Raw genomic sequence first — 18,531 nt, forward strand, 5'->3', positions numbered from 1 at the left:
AATAAAGACAAATTACTTCCCAGCTCAGCTTCAAGCTTGTCTATCTAGCAATGGACTAACCAAAGTATCACAAGAACGTGGCCTACAAAGAGGTTATAATGTGACATTACATTTATCAAGCATTTGTTATTTAGGTTTAGGGTCCATTCACACGTTCGTAGAATGAGTCCGCATCCGTTCCGCAAATTTCTGGTGTGGACCCATTCATTCTCTATGGGGCAGGAATGGATGCAGAGCGCACCCCCGATCTTCCGGTCCACGGCTCCGGAAAAAAAATAGAACATGTTCTATTTCTAATAGGCAGTTCTATGGGGGTGCCGGCCGGGTGTATTGCGGATCCGCAATACACTACGGACGTGTGAATGAACCCTTAACATGCAATCATAACACAGCTCATTATGATCTTTTATACAGTAGCTGTAGTGTGAACAGGTAGAAAGGAGAAGAGGAAGTAAACCCCATACATGGAGGCGTGTAAAAAGGAACACAATGTAGACTATTCACCTAAAATACCAGCTATTAATTTTAAGATTATCATTTCAGGGCGAGTTCACATCACCACTATACATTTCCACTGTTCTGCTCCCTTAGAGCAGCATGCAGGACTCGGTCTAGTCTTTTTGACGGATTTTGCGACGGAGGCCCCAAACAGAGCCTCCAATGCAGATGTGAACAAGCTTTAATCTGGTACCATCTCAGAATATAAAAAATTGTTTATATGATTTCTATGGAATGTGCCATTTCCCCCTGCTTTTTGCAAACCCTAGATCACACTCTTAAGTCTGTAAGCAACTGGCTACAGCAGTAGCCCTCTTAACTGCTAAGTATGCAAAAGCAAATTAGAAATTGTAAGCCCCTTCCCGTTACAGAATCCCCATCCCATCAGTTTACCAGCCATTAAATAAACTAGGACCATTGCTAAGATAAACATATGCAATGGGGGGGTGTCCTTCTATGTAATTGTAATTTGACATACTGTATCTGTGCTTGATTATTAACCATTTCTTTACACTGCTCTACAATAGATGGTAATGATGCAATCCTGCCTACAATATGCCATCCTGGCTGAGCAGCCTGACAGGAACGCTCACCAATATGTAGTATATGCAAGTACTAGAGTGTAGTGAGGCCCCACTCCCTCACCGTCCTAGTGGAGGCAACCAGTTGTTCACATTCTTGGACAGGTTGCTGGAGGCCATTATAAATCATTTCTGGAGAACCCTTTTAACCCCTTAGGGACCCATGACGTACCGGTACGGCATGGTTCCCGAGTCCTTAAAGGGGTTCTGCACTTTCATTTAACTGATGATCTATCCTCTGGATACAGTAGTTTACGACCACATATGGGGTGTTTCTGTAAACTACAGAATCAGGGCCATAAATATTGAGTTTGGTTTGGCTGTTAACCCTTGCTTTGTAAAAGTAAAAAAAAAAAAATTAAAATGGAAAATCTGCCAAAAAAGTGAAATTTTGAAATTGTATCTCTATTTTCCATTAATTCTTGTGGAACACCTAAAGGGTTAACAAACTTTTTAAAATCAGTTTTGAATACCTTAGGGGTGTTGTTTCTAGAATGGGGTCATTTTTGGGTGGTTTCTATTAAGTAAGCCTCGCAAAGTGACTTCAGACCTGAACTGGTCCCTAAAGATTGGGTTTTTAAAAATTTCAGAAAAATTTCAAGATTTGCTTCTAAACTTCTAAGCCTTGTAACATCCCCAAAAAATAAAATATCATTCCCAAAATGATCCAAAAATGAAGTATACATATGGGGAATGTAAAGTAATAACTATTTTTGGAGGTATTACTATGTATTATAGAAGTAGAGAAATTGCAACTTGGAAATTTGCAATTTTTTACTTCATTTTTGGTAAATTTGGTATTTTTTTTATAAATAAAAATGATTTTTTTTTTTTTTTTACTTCATTTTACCAGTGTCATGAAGTACAATATGTGATGGAAAAACAATCTCAGAATGGCCTGGATAAGTCAAAGCGTTTTAAAGTTATCAGCACTTAAAGTGACACTGGTCAGATTTGCAGAAATGGCCAAGTCCAGAAGGTGAAATAGGGCAGAGTCCTTAAGGGGTTAAACTACAATGGATATTCTTAGATTCTGAGACCAGCATAAGGGAAGAGGAAAAGGGGTAATTATAGAAAACAAGAGTTTGTGAGAACGCTCTTCCTGATAAAATGGAGCCATCTCAATGTGCCAACAATGACCAGACAAACAAGCAATATGCCTGTTCATTGGCGATCACATCTTTTATTCAGTGCATTAAATTCACTATTCACTGGCAGCGGATCGTGCTGTCTAAACAGGAATCTAAGACAACAAACAATGATTCTCTGTGGGGATGAGTGATCGCACTAGTGATTGCTTGCCCCCATACAGCGGAGATGATTGCTGCACGTAGATGTTGTCGCTCCCAATTACTGCCTCTGCATCGGCCCATGTAAAGGGGCCTTAATTGGAATGTAAAGTTCATTCAGTGGCCATCAGATTATAAACCTAATCACTGGGCCACTGTGTAAAGTGTACTGACATTAAAGAGTGGAGAGCAGCTGTTCACATTCAGCCAGAACAAAATGTGGTCCCTTGATACTGTTAGTCATGGTGGCAATGAAGGATTTATGGAGCTGATTAAGTCCATTCATAATGCAGTTTGTACTTACTTTGATTAGCCTTTGAACAACATGCAGACTGAAATGCTTAAAGCGGGTAACATGCTGTACGGTATTGTCTCGCATTCCTCTGTAGTGTATAGAAGCCGCTACCCAGTACTGATACTAGATGATCCCAGTTGGCGTCTTCAGTTCAATCTGAAATGGTAAAACCCTTCTCATTAGAATAAATCTATGACTGGTATCTTGGAATAAACTAGTACATCTATGTACTGATCAAAAGATGAAAGACTTGAAAAAAATGACATCCATTTGTCTTTATGCATTCACAATAAGGCATAAAAACTAAATTTGACAAAAGTATATAACTTTCTGACTTTCACATCTTAAATCTATGCGTATCTTTTTATGTCTTAAAAATTCTAAATTCTCACTGCTAAAGAACACATCCAAGCCACTTTCCTTCAAATGATATGGACCCAATTGTGCCCTTTTTGGCCCAGCTATGATCTCCCATATCAATACTAATCTCAACCCCATTCCATTCTAATCTCACTTACCTGTCTGATTGGAACATTCGCCTTGAAACGTATTTTATGCAGACTGGCAATAAGTGTGTGCAAGATATTCTCAAAATAAGCATCGCACAAGAGCTTCTGGAGACAAAGTGACAGTCTACTGGTACTTACCGTATTTTTCCGACTAGAAGATGCTCTTTTTCCTCCAAAAGTGGGGGAAAAGTGACAGTGTGTCTTCTAGTCCGAATGTTAATGACCACTTCCATTATGGAAGCGGTGATCAGCACACGGGAGCCATGGAGAGGTGAGGGAAGCGCTTCCCTGGCTGTACTCACCCACCCTGGTCCGCTGTGCACCTGACCGCCTACAACATCAGGACGTATTGCACGTAGGCATGCACTATGACCTGATGATGTGTGACGTCAGTTCACAGTGTAGCATGGGCCAGAAGCGGTGCAGGGAAACAGCGAGCCATGGATCTGCAGCGCTGTCCGGAGCAAGCGAGGTAAGTTTATTTACTTATTTTTTGATCTGTGATCTGATGGGGTTCCAATATGAGTCTGAGAGGCCTGCAGGGTCTGATCTGAGGCTAATGGAGGTTGGGGGGTCTGATCTGAGGCTGATGGCGCTTGGGTGTCTAATTTTGGGGTCTGATCTGAGGTCTGATGAAGAATGAGGGTCTGATTATAGCCTTATATTAGGATTTAAATGAGGGAGAAAAAAAAATAACTGAAGAAAAAAATCTAGAAGTCTATCCTGGGATTTGAACCTGAGACATCTACATGCAAGGCTAACCACTTACCTCCAGGCTACAGCCCTACTACATTGAGAAAAGTGATTGTCTACACTTATAAAGCGAATACATATTACTGGTTTCTTGATAATCCTATATTGTGCCTGTGAATAAACCAGTAATATGTATTAGCTTTCTATGTATAGAAATACACCCTTGCCATTATGGTAAGGCTATAGCAAGTGGTGTATATGATATGTACATACTAGGACACAGCTCTGCCCTCAGTATGTTGATGTCTAGCCCTGACAATCAAGTGGAGGGGGGAGTGTGCAGAGCAGAAAAGAAAGGTATTGTTTTAATCAGCATAATCAACCCTACCAGGCAGTATGTCTGGTTTAATAGGGTTGATCACGCTGACAAAGGCTCTTTAGGCAGAAGCATGCTTGATACCATCAGGCCTTGAAACAGCGTCATTTGACATGAAACAAACAGTGGCCATGTATGGGTTATCTTGCTTGACTTTTCCTCTGCATTGTATGGAAAAGGAATTAATAAAGTGGATTTTGTGGATTGTGAGTGCCATGGATCCTTCCTATTTATTAGATTAGTTCCATATTAGCCTATTCAATTCCAGGTAGGGCTGCGGCTTTTTTGCCCAACCCCCCAAAAAATTACTATTACTTTCAATTTAAAGCGGTCATTTCAAGTTATCCCCTATCCACAGGATAGGACATAGCTACCGTATTATATTGGCGGGGGTCCTTCTGCTCTATGAGAGCAGGGCTCCCTGAAATGAAAGCGTCAGGTCTGGCATGCACACTGCTGCACTATTCATCTCTATGCTACTGCTAGAGATAGCCAAGTACCGCTTCTCTCATTTTCGAGGACCAATCTAATAATTATCCCTGTGGATAGAGGACAACTTGAAATTACCTAATTATCCCTGATGTAAAAATGAAAATCAGACATCATATAGTACATGACTTTTTCTAACAAAGCTGGAACCAGCCCTGTACCTCACATGGATCAAGAGCTTCCTTATTCATTGCTCCAATTGCTCTGCCAGATTTTATTTAAGATGGCAGCTCAGGAGGGGTTTCCTGTAACTGAGCATGTGCGTCCACTTTAGTGGCAACACTACATTTTTAATTACATGCATTTACAAAAGTATTCAGATGCTGGTTTAAAGACTGCAGAATATGTTTCTGGGGCAACCTCTTTAAGGAACATTATTGATTTTAAAATGTAATTTATTTTTGGTTGAAGTAGGTTCTGAAGCTGGCCAGCTCAGATTCAGACTACCACCCTGTGAATAAATAAGTGTGTCATGATGCCAACACTGGCAGTGGCAGAATCTGTGACGATCCACTAAGCCCAACCATAACAGGCTAGATATGAGCAGAAGACAAAAAGTAAGAAGGACTTGGGAGATCCTTAGTCTGTCTTTTCATGCTGTCCTCTAAAGAGGACCCGTCAACTCTCATTTTGTTTTAGTAAATAATTTTATCCCTATAGTATAACCAGGAGAATGGTAACACCCAGCTGGCAACTTATATATACGATTCTAAGAGGAATAACAGAGGAACAGCACAACATACGGTTATAAGAAAAGTTTCTCCAGAATTGTTATTTTATGGGGAATACGAGAATTTACTAAACCAGACATGTCAGGCATGAAGACAGGTCCTCATTAAAGCTGGCCACATACATTAGAAAACCTCAGTGGAACACTTGTTCAGTGCCTCTCCCGCTCTTTCACGATGTCCTTTTCATACATCTCTATTATGCAAGTCCAGTCAAGTACATGAATAACCTTTCAGAGCTCTTTTCAGCTTTTGGTAAACTGGTGCCAGTTTGTCAACCCTACAAGACCCCTCTGACAATTGGCTCTTTAAGAGGCCGGGAGGGTCACACGTTAAAATAAACAGCATTTTGTTTCTTTTATAGTCGCAAGCAGACAGTACAACGTACAGCAATTGAGAAAAAATAATGGAAAACATTAATAATCATATACCTGATAAAGCATAAGGATGGGTTCACATCACATTTTTGCACTATGTTCAACATACAGGATATGTTGGGAAAACAAGAGATGCAAAAGCTTAGTACACTACATTTTTCCATCCTGCAGAATTCAGCCACAAAAAAAAAAATGCATACGTTAACTTATATATTTTTAAGGGCTCATTCAGACAATCGTATCCGTTTTTACAGTCCGCAAAACACGGATACTGGCATGTGTATTCTGCATTTTGCAGAACAAAACGGCCAGCCCAATGATAGAAAAGCCTATTCTTGTCTGAGGACCAGAATAGGACATCTTCTATCATTTTTTTTGTGGGGCCGCAGAATGAAAGTACGTACATGGTGTGCTGTCCACACCTTTTGCAGCCCCATTGAAATAAATGGATCCGCAAAATTGAGGAAAAGATGCGGACACAAACATACAGTCGTCTGAATGAGCCTTTGCAATGAAACTCTATGGCGACACATGCCAATGTATCCAGTAACGTATTCTCAGGATAGTTCATCAATATCAGATGGGCGGGGGTCAGAAATCTGGAACCCCAGCCGATCAGCTGTATGAGGAGACGGCGTGCGCACTGCACACGTGTCGTCTCCTATCCCTCTTCCTGTCCGCTGCTGTATGTCTATGGGCCTGCAGCGGTGAGCAGGAAGAGAGAAGGGAGACTGCACATACACACAGCGCGCGCAATCTCCCCGTACAGCTAATCGGCGGGAGTATCGGACCCCCGCCGATCTGATATTGATGACTTATCCTGAGGAGGACAACCTCTTTAAACGTAAGAATGTACTTGTCTTTTTTTTAATTTTTTATATACAAGCCCTCACCTTGCAGAAAGATTAGGTATACGGACTAGATAATTTGCCCGAAGTGTTGGGTGGAATTTATCCATGAGTCATGTCTCCTGAGACCTAAAGTGGTAAAAAGATTAAAATTCAGGTGAGTGCTCCAGGTAAAAATCACAGAGCTACTATATCTCTATACATACAGGTCTGAATGGGAAATGTAAGCGGACGCGCTGTGAGGAGCTCCCGCTGCTATACACCTGTTATACGCCTGCTAGCAAATCCTGACGGCCCGATTTAGACCTGCATAAAGGGTATACATACCTGCTACAACTGTAGGTAACATAGCGAAGGAAAGGAAAATATGGCTAAGGGGCGCAGCCGGCAGAAGGGAGCTGCGGGCCTGAATTTCAAGATGGCGCCGAACAGGGATGAGTGGCAGAAAGCAGTGGTGGCTAAGCTGGAAAGGTTTGCCCGCAATCCAGATGTCCCTGAGCAATTCGCTGCAGTAACAGACCCAGAAGAACCACACACAGATATTAACCTGCCTGATGAGGATGGACAGTTGGAGGTTACTCGTGAAAACCTTACACCAGCTAGCAGTGCAGTCACAGATTAGGAGATGGCAGTGGGTGCGGATGATAGGTCGTCTTCTAAACTCTCCCACTATTTTGGATGTCTTTACCGCTGTTAAACAGTGCAATGCAGCATTACTCATCTTGAACGCCCCCAGCTGGGTGGAATAAAAGAAGATAGTTCTATCATCAGACATGATCTCCAAAAAGTGTCGATGCGTACTACAGCCGTAAAAGGAAGAGTGAGTAGTCTTGAAGATAATTTCCCGCCTGTACAAGATGGGACGCAGAAACATACTCAAGAGCTTGCAGCTCTATTTGCCAAAACTGATGATCTACAACAGGGATGCTCAACATCTGGCCCTCCAGCTGTTGTAAATCTACAACTCCCACCATGCCCTGCTGTAGGCGGATAGCTGTAAGCTGTTCAGGCATGCTGGGAGTTGCAGTTTTGCAACAGCTGGAGGGCCGCAGGTTGAGAATGCCTGATCTAGAAAATAGACTGAGATGCAATATATGTCTAGTTGGCGTTCCTGAAAAGGCCGAGGGCAACAATCCAGATATATATTTCGAGACATGCCAAGTCAAACATTTGGGACGGAAATACTATCCAAGCTGTTTGCGGTAGAGAGGGCACACAGAGTCCCTACCAGACCAGGCCCACCAGGCCGACCGCCTAGACCAGTATTGGTCAAAATCCTCAGTTACAAGGATCGAGGTGCAATTTTTCATAGATCTAGAGACAAACATGATCTGGAGATGAACGGTGGCAAGGTGTCGCAGTTTCCAGATTACTCTGTGGAGGTCCAGAAGAAAAGGGCTTCTTTTATAGACATTAAAAGAAGATTGCGTCAGCTGCAAGTTCCCTTTTCCATGGTTTATCCAGACAAACTCCAGGTCATAGCGCTTGGCACTACTACTTTTCTGGAATCACCGAAGGATGCTCTGCGGTGGCTGGACGATAACGAAAAACAGATACGCCAAGCGGTTCCAGACTGATCTGGGAAGGAGTGGTGACTATGAATGCTATAAGTGCCTGGTTTATTTTATGGCATCGGGTGGTGGAGTGGAAGGGATGTAGAGCTTGATATTACGATGTCCATTCTATGTTAATACTGGGGCAAAATGCTCTTGTTAGCTCAGGTTTTCTAGAGTTATCTTAGTTGCACTATGGTTGAAAATACACGTTAGTTATTGGGCTGATTTACATTCTGTTCACCTATAGGTGATTGGTAGGTAGTATCCTGTAAGCGGCGGGCCGGGGTACGTGCATTAGTGACCAGGACCCGCTCTTCAACAATTGTAAGAGAAATACTTTACAGATGCATGTTTCACTGTATTACTTTGGTGTAATGCTTTTTCATGTTCTCATGTCTGTTGGGTGCGGTATAACTGCCCCACCTCTCATGTAAGAGTTGTATATCAATGTTTATTATAATTTTATTTTGTTTTTTTGGGATAATGTACGAAGGGGGGGGGACTCTCCGTATTGCTACATATAGATTTTATAGTTGTCAAAATATCGGGAAAGGTGTGGAGATGTGTCCTATCTTTAGTAGGGAGTTACTTATCCTAACACTATGGGGACTGTGAATTCGATATCGTGGAATGTTAGGGGCCTCAGGGATTCCACTAAACGCACCGCAGTGTTTGGGTGTGGTCATTGCCACCCTCTATTGTGGGTCTACAAGAGACACACATGACTTTGGATACTTTGCACTGGTTGAGTAGGGGGTGGGTAGGATGGGCGTACCATTCAGTCTATTCCTCGTATTCTAGGGGGATAAGTGTTTTAATTCACCACAATATACCCCTTCAGCTGTGTAAGTCTCAGATTGACCAAAGAAGGGCGGTATATAGGGTTACATTGTACTCTCTTTAACATAGAATGTATTCCTATGTTCTTATACGGTATATTCCTCCACCGTTTTCCAATGCAGTTGTAACCCAAGCGTTGGCATTTACAATTTCTCTGTCACACCTGCCTATGTTGTTACTTGTAGACTTTAACAATTTTGTGAACAATGCTTTAGATAAGTTCCCTGTACGGCAGCTGATCTAGGCTGACTCTAGAACCCCTTTTGGTAGGCTATTGGAAGAGTTGGGGTTGGTGGATGTCTAGATAGTCAGGAATCCCATTGAAAGATGTTATTCCTGTGCTTCTGGGACATATGCCTCTCTCTCGCGCATTGATTTGGCCTTAGGAAATTATGCAGTATAACCATGGGTATCCTAGGCATCTTATGCTCCTACAGTGCTATCAGACCATTCTATATTATCCATCAGTCTATGTGTGGGGGAGGCGCGAGGAAGGAGACATAGAAGATGGAAATTTAATACATTCTGGATTAATCTGGTAAATATGGTGGAGATTAGAGAACAAGTGAGGGAGTTTCTGAAGACCAATGAAGGGTCCGCTGGAGTGGGAGTGAGAGGTATTTTTATTGCACAGATATCTAAAGTTAAGACAAGAACTAGAGCTTTGGGGAAAGAGCTTAGGCTACTTTCACATCTGCGTTTTCAATTCTGCTATTGAGATCCGTCATAGGATCTCAATAGTGGAAGAAAACGCTTCAGTTTTGTCCCCATTCATTGTCAATGGGGACAAAACTGAACTGAACAAAACGGAATGCACCAAAATGCATTCCGTTCCGTTCGGTTGCGCTCCCATCGCGGACAGAATAACGCTGCAAGCAGCGTTTTTCTGTCTGCGATATGCTGCAGAGTAAGACGGATCCGTCCTGACACACAATGTAACTCAATGGGGACGAATCCGTTTTCTGACACAATAGAAAACGGATCCGTCCCCCATTGACTTTCAATGGTGTTCATGACGGATCCGTAATGGCTATAGAAGACATAATACAACCGGATCTGTTCATGACGGATACATGCGGTTGATTATTGTAACAGAAGTGTTTTTGCAGATCCATGACGGATCCGCAAAAAAACGCTAGTGTGAAAGTAGCCTTAATTGCAGGCAAATGGACAGGGATGCTTCACGTAGCTGATACCTCCCCATCCTCTTTAGCAAATTGGAAAGAGGCGCAGGTGGCTCCCAATGCGCATAGTATGGAACAAGCATGTAATCGTAGATTCTTTATGAAACAACAATATTTTGAGGATGGGGAAAAAGTGGGTCATCTTTTGGCGACAGTGGTCAAAGCACAGCTGGATTCGTCCTATGTGCACATGATGAGAACTGATTCTGGCGTGTTGGTTACTGAGACCCCTGACATTCTTAAGGTGTTTAATCAGTTTTATGCAGAGTTATATAAAACTAAACGAAGGTATGGCGACGATGATGTGTTTCACTATCTACGTCATATCAACCTGAAGTTACTGTCGGGAGAGGAGAGGGACAGCCTTGAATCGCCTATCACATTAGAGCAGGGGGCCACATTGCCAGACTGAACCAATGACGAGGGCCAGAAATAAAATATAAAAGGGGTATTACCAAGTGAAATACTATATTGATGGCATATTGAACACACAGCCATATATAACATTAATGTATAGTCACACTTCCAGGAATCCCATCATGGGAAAATACATGAAAAATGCATTTGAGCAGGCATAAGACATAGACATGCATGTCTGTTACCAGATGGTTGGGCGCCACACATAATAGCATCAAGGGCCGCAGGTTGTGCACCCCTGCATTAGAGGAACTGAAGATAGCAATAGGGGGCATGGCTAACGAGAAAGCGTCTGGTCCAGATGGGTTACCGGCTGAGGTGTTTAAGTCCATGGTGGAGGATCTATTGCCTACATTGTTAGAGGTGTTCAAGGGGTGGGACGTCTACCTGATTCTTTTTATGAAGCTACTATAGTAGTCCACCCTAAGCCGGGAAAGGATCCTATCCTACCTACCTCTCTTTACTCACAACAGATGTGAAGATTCTAGCGAAAGTCTTAGCTAATAGGCTGGTAGGGGTTATTACATCTGTGATACATCCAGACCATTCAGGTATTATACCATCAAAGTCTACGGCAGTAAATTTGAGAAGACTATTCCTTAATATGCAGGCAGTCCTGGGTGGTCCCCTCGGCAAAGCGGTGATGTCACTAGATGCTGCAAAAGTGTTTGATAGTGTCGAATGGGGGTACCTGTGGGCTGTTTTGCGGCGTATGGGGTTTGGGCCTAGGTTACTGTCCTGGGTTCAGTTATTATATGTTGCTCCTCAGGCAAAAAAAATTAGTAAATAATGAATTATCTGATCGTTTCAGGCTGGAAAGGGGGACCAGACAGGGGTGCCCACTATCGCCCTTGTTATTCTCTATTACTATTGAACCGTTGACTGCTCTTATTAGACAAGAACCTCAGATACACGCTTCAAATATTCAGTGGTGGAGGAAAAAGTAGCACTATATGCAGATGATCGGCTCTTACTCCTGGATGATGTGGGCACCTCAGTAGTCAGGGTAATGGAGATCATAGACTAGTTTGGGAAATACTTGGGACTAAGCATTAAGTGGACTAAATTGGCATTAATCGGATCAGTGGCCAAACGAAGCGCAATTTAGCGCGAAACGGCCGTCGCCGCTTATCCTTGCTGTGAACACTGCAATTATATGCTCTTGCCCTGATGTTTTAATTAGACGAATAAAGGATTTTTTATACCAGCATTGGTGAGTGCCGCCCTTTCTCTACTCTCCATGTTTTAAATCGGCAAATGTTCTGATCTCGTGTGTAGACATGTTTAAATATCTGGGAATATGTATTACTCGCAGTATAAAGGATTATAGCACCTCTAATATTCTCCCATTGTTAGAGAAAATGAAGCGGAATGTAGACACATGGATTAAATTACCCCTTTCAGTTATGGGGAGTACCAACTTAGCTAAAATGATCTTAATGCCACAATTATTATATGTTTTGCGTAATGCACCGGTGGCTCCCGAAATGAAAAGTATATTTATTTCACAGAATGAAAAGTATATTTAGAGATTTAATATGGGGGGGAAGACTCCCAGAATAGCACTATCAAAGTTACAGCTGTCTAAAACAGAAGGAGGAATAGCCTTTCCTAATCCATGGGTATATTACATATCAGCACAACTACAGCATATGCAGGGATGGGAGATAGAGGATGGGAGTAGTGATTTTGACTCCAGAAGATTGATTGTGCAGTCATTGGTATCAGAGAAATCCCTTGTAGAGGCTTTGGAATTGCATAAACTTCGCCTGCGCCCTCCTGGATTACCTACCTTACTTCTTTTACACAAAACATCGTGGAGGGTGAGAGAATTATTGGGGATAGATGGATGCACGAAATATACCCCTATTCGGAGGAATTCTCGATTATGGGAGATTTTTTAAGCTGGAAGGATTTGATAATTGGGAACGAGCTGGGGTTACTAGGATATCTCAACTCTATTCAGAAGGGACTCAAGTCTTTTCAACAAATGCAGACAGAGATTCAATTGCCGTGCAGGTTGTTCTACCAGTACTTACGGCTACGGCACGCCCTGCAGAGCCAGGAACGAGGAAGTCCGTTGACAGTGACTTCAATGCAAGTGATGTATTTAGTGGTACCAGCCAGGTTTTCCCACATGATAATTTCCATGGCGCATGCCATTTTATTGGCTAAAGAACTGTGTAATCCGCTCGCGGGTCTTATGGGTAAATGGGAGAGATGTGGGAGTGTCAACAGATGAGCAATGGAATTATGTTTTGGGGGCAGTACCCACAATATCTTTGAGTGTGGCGCATCAACGTTCACAACTGTTTTCATTACACCGTGTATATAAGATGCCATGTTTAAGATGGGCCTGCGGGCGGACTCTAAATGCCCGCGGAGCACTGCCCTGGAGGCAGACTTGATTCATATGTTATAGACCTGTACGGAACTGGAGCATTTCTGGACTGCAGTGTATAAGCAAATAGAAGATAGATATGAAGTTAAATTACCACAGGTTCCACTGGCAGGGTATCTTGGGTATGTAGAAGATCTGTCAGTCTCTACAGATCACAAGTTAGCCATTGCTAAATTATTATATGTTGCATGTAAATCGATAGCTAAGCACTGGATACAGCCGACTCCTCCGACTGAGTCGGAATGGGTTAACATGGTTAATCACATGATTTCCATGGAAAGTGGCATTCATATTAAAAGAGGCACTGTAAAGAAATTCGAGAAGCAGTGCAAGTCATGGCTGGCTGGCCCTGGTCTGTTATCTCAGAGATTGGTGCATATCTGGAATGGTACAGTTCTTAGGGTATTTGGAGGGCTGCCGTAAAGGAATACTGAGGTATGGCTGCTATAAGAAGCTATTAGTGTAATAGATTGATGTAATATTTAAATGGGATATCAGGCGACTGATATATTGGAGTGATAATTTCCTTTTTAGGATATGTGGCTACACGGAGAGGGGGAGGGAGGGCAAGGGAGAGTTGGGAGGAGGGAGGGGTATTGGGATTTTATACTGATCAATGTATGACAGTGTACAACTGTGATAAATGTCATCTTTATTCTCTACTTGTACATTTGCCATAACTGTGATTGTTGTATACTTTCATTTTTATTCTTATACGAAAAACAATAAAATCTGATTTTAAAAAAGAATGGGTCCGTGATCCGTCTGCACCACAGAAAAATATAACATTTTTTTGCGGTGCGGAGGCACGGACTCCATAGTGCTTCCGTGCCTCTGTTCCGCACCAGACCTTCCGGATTGTGGGCCGCAATACGGACCCGGCCGGCACATGAGCCCTTACAGTATAGAGAAAGACATTTGCTTTTATAAGGAAACAGAGAAAATATGAAATAGCTGACACCGTAGATGTACAGAATACGTATGCTGAATAATATTTGTCATTAATATGTAATTTTCACAGCCGTCTGTTGGCTCTCCGGGCTAATTCCAGTAAGAAACAATTAAATAGCAAGAACAGTATAACAATCAGGTGCAAAATATTTCCTTTAAACTCCCCCTGGTACGAAAAATACAGCAAGATGTGTTAGAGTATGCAGTGTAGCTATTGGCACTCTGCTTTTGTTCCAAATATTTCTGCATATGTCAATCAAATGACATCACTTCCTGTCTCAGTGACCACGTATTCCCATCTCCTTACAGAACTGTTGTGGTCACAGAAAATAGTTTGAATAGGCACTTACTGGAATTATGAATTTTGTTCTGGTGCGTCAGTCAAGATTACTATGACCTGTATATACCTCTTTTTTATTATTTATATAGTTATTTTTGCAATACTTGAACATATTTTATTATTTTCACAAAATACTGTTATTTTAAAAGAAGTACATAAAAAAAGGAGAACTCAAACAGGGGCCTAGTAGAGGACAGGGCAGGAAGGCTTCCTCCATAAAGCAGATATGGAAGATTGCAGTCTTGGGTTAAGGCTTCTCTCTGGCATTGGCCTCTATGACACAGATGTAAGCCCAGTGTTGGCCAGAGCCACCACAGCACTGAGGATACACAACCGCTTTGTCAATAGGCGTCTGAACTGCCATCTGCCGACATTCAGAGGAGGCACATATTTTCAGGGATCTTTCAGAAGGACAGAGGATAGATGGCACAAGTAGAGTTGCGGTGCTGTAGCCTGAAATGTGTGGCACAACGCACTCCCCCACTGAAATACTGTAAGTGGAATTAAGAGACTGGTAGAGGTTTCCCAAAGGAAGAAGAGGAGAGAGTGAAAGAGGCAGGGACAGAGAGTCTGTGATGGGACCTTGTCAGAGGCGATGACGTCACAGAAGGTGAAGCTGCCACTAATGAGGAACTGGAGATTCAGGATAGAGAGGTCCTAACGTGGAAATACTGCCAATACAAGGTCTAGAATATTAAGTGTCCAAAATGAACCTCAGAAGATATGTTTTTAGTCTGTTAGGGTCCTTGTACATGGGCGGATAATTGGGACAATTAGGCCTCTTTCAGACGGGCGTTGCGGGAAAAGGTGCGGGTACGTTGCGGGAACATGCACGATTTTTCCACGCGAGTGCAAAATATTGTAATGCGTTTTGCACTCGCATGAGAAAAATCGCGCATGTTTGGTACCCAAACCCGAACTTCTTCACAGAAGTTCGGGCTTGGGATCGGTGTTCTGTAGATTGTATTATAGTAAAATAGCGCTGGAGGGGTTAAAAAAAAATGTACAAATAATTGAACTAACTTTAATCCACTTGATCGCGCAGCCGGCATCGCTTCTGTCTTCTTTCTTTGCTGTGTGCAGGAACAGGACCTGTGGTGACGTCACTCCGGTCATCACATGATCCATCTCCATGGTAAAAGATCATGTGATCGATCATGTGATGACCGGAGTGACGTCATCACATGATCCATCACATGATCTTTTACCATGGTGATGGATCATGTGATGACCGGAGTGACGTCACCACAGGTCCTGTTCCTGCACACAGCAAAGAAAGAAGACAGAAGCAATGCCGGCTGCGTGATCAAGTCGATTAAAGTGAGTTCAATTATTTTTTATTTTTTTTAACCCCTCCAGCGCTATTTTACTATGCATTCTGTATTCAGAATGCTATTTTCCCTTATAATTTTAACGCAACCCCATTCATTTCTATGGGGCCTGCGTTACGTGAAAAACTCTGCAGTAACAATGAATCTGCAGGGGATGAAGGATCGCAGTTGTGATCAGCTCCCATTCCCTTGAATAACAGCACAGGCTGACCCGGCAACCCACTGATCAGCAATTGGCAGGTGATTTGAAAATCTGCAGTATGTTCTGCAATTTCCAATCCTTGCTATTGAAGCAGGGGTACTCCAGTTACATTAGCTTATCCCCTATCCACAGGATAGAAGATAACTATTAGATTGGTGGGAATACGACCGCTGGAACACCCAATGATCACAAGAACAGGGGCCCCGTACCCCCTTGAAATGAACAGAGAGGCTGGTCAGGCATGTGCATGGCCACACCATTGATACAGTGTACACATCACTGTTTAGCTTATATCTGATATCTTTTTTTTTTTAGATGGGGAAAAAAAAGTACTGTCTAAAAATACAGAGGTCAGAAGGAAATTGCTCAAATGGATGCCAACTGATGCAACAGGATCTTTTTTTTTTACAGGATCCTCCTGTTTTTTCTTCTCTTATTCTGTCAGATCAGAAGAACAGAAAGTTAAACGGTAATGTGAACTCAGCCTTAGTCATTTTCTTTTTTTGTCATTTATTTTTACATGTTTAAAACCATGAAAATTTTCCTGGATACCAGAGGTGCAAGATCACCAGAGGATTAGAGTTCAGGAATTTTACGGTGGCATTATTTGGGAGTGAACGCCCCACCATATGCAAACATCATTTGGCCTTGTACTGAGGTTTACATAACTGGCTAAGAAGTGCACATGTGTACTAAAATGTGTAATACAACTGCTATGCAAACTGGGCCAGGGTCAACAAACTCATCTCATTATCACTGAGGAGTGGGGATTACATTGATAGGATAACAGCTCTGTTTGTAAGGCTAAAGACCTAGATATTGCAGGATTACACCACTGAAAATCTGTGACAGCAGAAGGAATATACAGTGCATTACACACAGATAGATACAATTTATCTTTTACCTGATGCAATTTTGTAGCAAACATTAAGAAAGCTGCTCTACTTTTATGGTTCAGGAAAGCATTTCAGAATTCCCTATAAAAATGCTCCTTTTAACCTGTATATGTAATCCTGATGTACACAGAAAAACTGCCACTGAAAAAAGACAATAAACTGCCGCTAGCAAGGCAAATGAAATAATGAAAAAGAGACATAGATACATAAAATGTTGTACACAATTGTGGGCACTTGTGTATAAAAAGGATACAGAGCTAGAGCAAATGCAGTGGACGGCAACCAAGGTAATCAAGGGAATTGGTAGATTGCTATACCAAGACTTCAGTTAGTTTAGTCTGGAAATAAGATGGTTTAATGCTGTATTAGACCTGCAGATTAAGCAGGTGATTGTAAGGCGGGAAGCGTTCCTTCCCGGTAATCGCCTGCTCGCTAGTGGAGGAGACCGCCGATATTACATGAAGCAATCTCATCCAGAGTATGAGGAGGAGCGATCACTAATGTCACTGCTCGTCTCCATACTTACTAGTTGTTTCATCGCCAAAAAATGACTTGTAATCCTGTTGAAAGATTTGGATTGCCCGATGAACGATCGCCAACCGGCAGCCGTATTACACTGTCAGATCATGATCTGGCAGACTATCTGCCAGTCTAATACACCCTTTAGGGGCAGCTTAATTATAATGTACAAACATATGAATGGACAGTAAAAAGATCTTGCCAAATATCTTTTTATAATTGAATGGTAACAAAAGGCCGTATTCTAAATCTAGTAAAAAAAAAAGTTACATCATGAAGATTGACAAGGATTTTTTACTGTAAGAGCAGTAAGACTGTGGAACTCTGTCAGAGGAGGGTGTGATAGCCAATGTCATAGGCAACATCTGCAACTTATTTTTATGTTTGCTTATAATAAACCTCATGGCTTTAATACCACATTCATCAATTTTTCCCATTCCCCCTTGGATTAGAATTATACCGAAGGGACAAATAAAAAAGGATTTTTCGGAATTGTTCAAAAATTTTAGATTTTAGAACACAGAGTGAAGTCATCAAGGGACGTTTTTTGGAGAAAGGCTATAGTAAGGAAGATTTAGATAGGTGTGAGAAAGAAATAGAGGAACAGGGGAGTCGAGCAGTAGATCTTAAAAAGCCCCAGACACAGAATAGAGACCCTCGGTTCTCTTTTATCACCCAATTTAACGTACATGCTGGCATGATTAAGAATGCGATCAAGAAAAATTGGGCTGTACTGAAGAACGATCCGGTGCTTGGACTGGAAATTCCGGAACAGCCACAAATGATTTTCAGGAAAGCCGCTAATTTACGTATCAATTTAGTCCATAGTTTTGTCCACCAAGAACCTCAGAAAGCTGGAAACAAGTTTACCTGGTGTAGTTTTTGTTTACCTTGTAGGAATAGGACGAAAGACAATAGAAGGAGGCTAAGGCACACTAAGTGTGCATTCTAATCAGAAAGATTTAGATTGCAAGGTTAAAGGGTCCATGTCCTGTGAGAGTGTGGGGGTTGTGTACATGTTGGAGTGCCCCTGTGGCCTCCAATACGTGGGCCGAACTCTGAGGAAACCTTAAGGTGAGGATCCAAGAACACGTGAGGAATATTGAAAAGGGGAAACTCATAGTGTTTCTATGCACTTTATGATAGCGCACAATAAGGATCCCAGGGGTTTGCAATTTGTAGGTGTCAAACTTGTGAAGCCACATTGGCGA

The 18,531-nt window shown here is 42.1% G+C and overlaps 1 protein-coding gene across 1 annotated transcript in view; it reads right to left on the bottom strand.

Annotated features, from left to right (window-relative positions):
• The window catches only part of OTUD7A (OTU deubiquitinase 7A), a 292,001-nt gene that overhangs the window by 179,196 nt on the left and 94,274 nt on the right, over positions 1-18,531 (bottom strand). Inside the window, 2 exon segments of the mRNA XM_040413842.1 lie at positions 2,673-2,819; positions 6,729-6,812. The gene's annotated coding sequence lies outside the window, so the exon portion shown is untranslated.

The sequence above is a fragment of the Bufo bufo genome, chromosome 1, assembly GCF_905171765.1.
Source record: "Bufo bufo chromosome 1, aBufBuf1.1, whole genome shotgun sequence".
Lineage (NCBI taxonomy): Eukaryota > Metazoa > Chordata > Amphibia > Anura > Bufonidae > Bufo > Bufo bufo.